Below are 6,036 nucleotides of genomic sequence, written 5' to 3' on the forward strand. Positions count from 1 at the left end.
CAGCGGCAGTTGTTGGCGATCTTTCGCGGTTTGTGATTTTAATTTGTGACAATTTATAATATTTATTGCAAATATAATTTCAGATTGAACTGTGAACAGAGCCAATGATAAATGTGTTTTAAATAACGAAGATGTCATGATAGTCAGGCATGGTGAAAGCATCTGGATGGTGAAAGTAGGCTCAGGCCTAGGCCTAGATGAGAATAAAAAATCAGACATGTTTGTTTGATGGAAAAAAAAAATATCATAATAGCAATGGATGTTCGAGATGGTGTTATTCTTGATTTATGACAATACATTGGTTAATAAAACATTAAGAAAAAAAAGTGGTGGGAAGTTTCGAACCTGAGCAAAAATTCATAAATGGATTAGTCCAGGACCTTAACCGCTTCGCCACGGGGACGACCCATTATAACGACGTGTGAAAGTGGAGTATTTATTAATATGAATGTATGCTGTGGTCCGGAAAGAATAAAAGAATTGCGAAAAACTTGATTTTTTGGCGAATGGGATCCAGAATTTGTATGTAGGGTATCCAGGAATATACTAGGGTATATTTGAAAGTGAATCTCAAAAGGTAGTGTGACAGTGACAGCCATGTATGGCTGTAGCAGTGACGAAAGATTGTGGATATCAGTATGATTAGCTATGATTTTCCACTAATTTTGGCTATGAAATACCGCGTGAAATAAAGCAAGAATGTTTATTTATTATCAAACAATCGGATTGACTGTATGATTGGTGTAACTTTTTGAATTAATGAGTTATTAAAATATTACACTTTGGATAGTAAATACGATTTAGCATGGTTTTAGATATATTTTGTACCCAGCGAAAAATATCATAGAACAATAGCGTTTTGTTTCGTGTAAATATAGTCCCGCGGTGCATCTTCTTATTCTTCTTTATCAGTCGTTTTTTTAAAAACTTGCTGGTCATGCTACCGCGTGACTCTAATTTTGGATATGACTGTACCTTTTTTGAAAATTTTGCCCTACCCCCCACCCAATTTTTAGATTTTTGAGGACCGCATTGGACACAAAAATGATTTTCGTCGCTACATTTAAAAGTTGTGCCCCCCGTTCCGAAAACCTGGCTACGCCACTGGGCCATGGAGCCCTGTGACATACGACGTATGGGGGGGGCTCATATACGGTATACATATGGTCGAATCCAACCAAAAGTGTACACGGCATGTTCAGGGCCATAACTTAAAAGTATTAATCAATTGGCATTCGTTTTTGTATTGTGTTTATTCGCCTTGATCATACGCTTCACGCCATATATAAAAAGACCCCTTTCTTTGATAAGCTCAGTGTCAGAGACCTCAAAACATGCTATTTTTACCCTTTTTTTCAAAATATTTCTTAAAGTATTTTTAAAAACATCTAAATCAGTTATGAAAAGAAGTCATTGGATTGAATCTAAATTGATTTCCTGAAAGGTGTGTATTCAAAGATTGCCTGTTAAATGTTTCACATATTTGTACATAATTATGAATTTTTTGTGATAATTTTTTGAGTGGTATTTTTTACATTACCTACGAATACAATTTTTCATAGCACTAGATATATCTTTAAAAATGGAAATCACTAATAAATGCGCAATTGATACAAGCTTTGATATGTCCAATACTGAAATGCATTGCATTCGGACATCTTTATTATTGTGTTTAGCTGCCAGAAATTCTAAATGGCACAAAGGTAGGTTTGGTAAAAATATGCATTACCTCCGAATACATGTTAAAAGCTGTGTCATTTCCACAAAGTGAGAGAATAGTAAACAATAGTTAAGCAATAGGTGCAGGGTAATACACTCTTTATTTCTACCAAGTTTCAATAGCCTGCGTTTAAATATTTCTGAGATGTCAACAATAAAAGCAAGTATTCGTAGGTAAATTTCGGTAACCGAATGTTACCTACGAATACAATTTGACATCATGACAGTATTGTGAAACACCGCCATTCATGCCAATGCCCATATTGGTACATAACGAAGGCCTGAATGTTTGCTATCAAATCATATGTCAATGAAAGTTGCGAATTCACATACATGCCCACCATGCAAAAGTAAATACGGCTTAATTGTTGAAAAATATGTACTGAAATAGACGACGGTCTGCCAATTTGAAAGAAAAATCAGATTCAAAGAAGATTAGAAGGGAATAAATACTTGGATTTGTCAACTATCATGTGTGCTTCATTTTAAATGTTTACCGACCTTCTGGTTTCTGAGTAATTTTTGTCCAAATTGATTTATTCGAAGGTAACTTTTGACGTTTTCGCTAAGGTTACCTGCGAATAAAATGGAAAAAACGACTGTCCTCATTGTCTCATGATCTAGATAACACAGTGATGGACCCTGGTATAAAGCTAATTATAGTTGCCCTCAAACGAAAGGCCACAAGACGTAACTGACTCCAAGATGGACTTCACAAGTCTGCAATAACGGTTTTAAGCGATTTGTGTGCAATTAAGCAAATTAAAGTCACTTTAGTGCCTTTGTTTCTTACTTCAATCCTCTTTCAACCGCTGTGAACCGACATTATTAATACATGATAGGGTCTAAAGTATCAATAAACGCACATAGAGAAAATAATACATTCAAAGTGCTTTATAAAATGAAGTTTTGATTGCGATATCCACCAAAAGTCTAATTCTTACCTACAAATACTGAAATGTTACTTACGAATACAGCATAATACATGACATGTGTAATGAAGTGTCCCTACCAATGGAAATTAATTGTCAAAAACTTTAAGCGGTACCCCAGGAAACTATTATTACCCATATACGGATTCATTCAACAATTATTTATTATGTAAAATTGCTGATTAACTACTTGTATATCAAAATGAAGTGGTCAAAATCTTGCTAAAAGCAGCAAAATTTTTTTGATCTAAGGTAATAGCATTTATTCAATTCGATATACCATCTGAAAGAAAAATAAAAACTACCATTTTATTAATTCATTACCATAATAGCAAAATTTAAACCTCTAAACTCAATATAGATATTGTTAAATCGCTCATGTTACCTACGAATACCCGGGTTTCTTCACCTTTTCATTGTATAAAGCGTTAGGTGTATGCGTATAATTCCTAATATTCTTGAAAACATATATCCTACTCGTTCTTATACAATGTGTAAATTGATTCATACTCATTTGATAAATAAAATACAGAAACTGACCTAAACTTCATTTTCAAAAATAAACTAGCATAAATTGACTAAGATCATATTGATCGCGTTATAAAAATAAAAACAAATATTTTCTGGTTGAGCTAGCATTTTCCTGACACCCTGTGGTCTACATTACACGAAAAAAGCGTTAATGGGAATATTCCATTTGTTTTAGGTTGATTAGTATTGCGATAGTGAAAGCATCCTAGTGGTATTCGTAGGTAACATTGGGTTTTGATATCACATTTACTATCACACGTACTGGATTTATTTTTCAAGATTAGTAATGGCACTTTTGGTTCCTATAAGGCCAATATGTCATCAATCAATGGGCAAAAGGAAAAAATTGTAGAGACATTTTTATTTCGGACTTTTATTTTTGGCCCGTGGACACTTTTGGTTGGATTCGACCATATAACAATATTATGCTCAAGTGCTATCCTTGCCCCAAATTTGAGCCCCAAAGCTTTTTTTATTTTGGGCGCTGGGGGCCATTATATTTGACGTTTGCGGCTCATGTACATACTATGATAAGGTATAATGCTCAAGCGCCATCACTTTAGGTGCTTTATTTACTGGGCCTTGGGCCAATTTATGTTTGACCTATGTAGCTCATGTACACATGTTAAGGTATAATGATCATACCGTAAAAACTCGATAGTTAGCAGAATGTGTTTACTATCAAGCGCTTTCAAAACATGCAAACATGAAGAGTCCCATCCACACAGATGTAAAGCTGTAACGGCTGACCTTGAATCACACCAAACACATTGTTGTGTGTTCATTACGTGTCTGAATTTCATTATTGTCTGAATTCAACAATATTAAGAGTAGACGAGGTATTGTTGGTCGACGCAACCTAAAAATCGATTTTCATTATCTAGATCAATATATTATTGAAAAATAACACCTTGATGTTTTGCAAAAGTTCATTCTGCAAATCTTACACTTTACAAACTTGCTTAATTTATTGTTGTTAATGAGTTATGTACGTTTTACAAAAGTGTTGTTGTTTCAGCCCTCTTTACAACGTAACTCAAGAACCGCAGCACGTATAAAAGTATATCTGTGATATTTTAGTTCTTCTACACACTCGCTATGAATTGAGCAATACAGTTTTTGCCAAAGCTCACTACCATTCGTAAGATGCTGTGAACTACCAAATCACAACAGTTTAAAATAATTTATAACCTTAAGGGATCTAAAATGAGCGTTTATTGCGTTTCGACAGTATTTTTATGGCACATGAGAGCACCTCAGACCTATCGAATTGTATTCTGAATACGAAGCATGTCTTTCTGATATCAAATAATTTTCATTTTTTGAAAATCACAATATAATACAAATTTATGACAAATTATAAAAATTTGATATTTTTCGAATTTTTGATATATAACAGTCCTCGAAGTAATTATATAAATCTAATGATATATTTTAAAGTGTATGTAGTAGGAGGAGGAAAGCCGACGGTCAATTGAAAATTTTGACCTTTCATATTGAAGATATGGATTTTTTCCCAAAAAGACCTAATTTTTTTTGGTGTTTTGGAAAAAAAATCCATATCTTCAATACGAAAGGTCAAAACTTGCAATTGATCGTCGGCTTTTCAACCCACCTACATACACTTTAAGTATAAATCATCAGATTTATAAAGTTTACTTCAAGTACTGTTAAATATCAAAAATATCAATTTTTAATGATTTGCCATAAAATGTGTATTAAATTGCGAATTTCAAAAATTCAAAATTATTTGATATCAGAATGACATTCTTCGTATTCAGAATGCAATTCGATATGTCTGATGTGCTCTAATGTCCCAAAATAAATACTGTCCAAACGTTCATACCCCAGCCCTTAATAGTGGTAGCTCTATTATAATACACATTAATGTTTTTAAGGTAAATTCAGAAAATATTGTACGTTTTCTGTCTTTATATTGTTAATTCTATACCCAATATGTTGAGGAATATGTACATAGCTTCTAATTTCAAAATGGCTACTTAACACTCAGTGGGCGAACGGGCTAGCGCATCGGAACCATACATTGACGTTTTTAGTTCGATAGCCATGCAGGCGGCGTGGATGGGTTCGAGGCCCACCTCTGCCAAGTTTAATTTTAAGGAAATAGGGCTAAGTAAAATTTATGTATGGCGTTGGGAGGAGTGGTGTTTGCCTCTGTGGAGTAACACGGGACCTTATTACAATTGAAATTCCTGTGTCCCCCAACACATCCAATACGTCGGCCACCTTTTAGTGTTATTTTCGCTCAAGCACAATTTTCGTACAACCTTCTCCCGTAACCCTTTATCCTGATACCTTACAGAAACCATTTGGTGACCATTCTAAAGGCATTTGGACATACATGTATTTTTTGGCAGCCTAAAGTTTTCTTTGTGTCTGCGTTGAAACGAATTTCCATTAAAATCACCTGAACAATTTATTTACAGATTTTGGTGCCACGGTTTTTAGAGTCACTAGCTAAAATATCATAATAATAATAATAATAATAATTACAAATAGCGAGTTAGGGCATACGCCCTAAATGGGCAGGCAACACTGTACTCAAAACTGTTTCATATTAGCTAATTTCAGAGATTAAGTACGCTAAAGGTATTTTAGTGTCATACAGATAACTATTGTGTAATATAAGTATTTTTTGTGAAGTTAATTTAAATTTTTTATCATGCATGTTTTTTCAAAAATGCCCTAACTTTGTGGGGATGAGATTATTAGTATAAATTAGGACTTAGGGCATCCAAATGACCCAGGGTCACCTGTGTTAAAAGTTCCATTGCCTCAAACCCAGCTATATGACTGGCAACTTCTGACTTCCGGGCCGAAGACCTTGTTTATC

Source organism: Amphiura filiformis, chromosome 7 (assembly GCF_039555335.1).
Source record: "Amphiura filiformis chromosome 7, Afil_fr2py, whole genome shotgun sequence".
NCBI classification, from domain to species: domain Eukaryota; kingdom Metazoa; phylum Echinodermata; class Ophiuroidea; order Amphilepidida; family Amphiuridae; genus Amphiura; species Amphiura filiformis.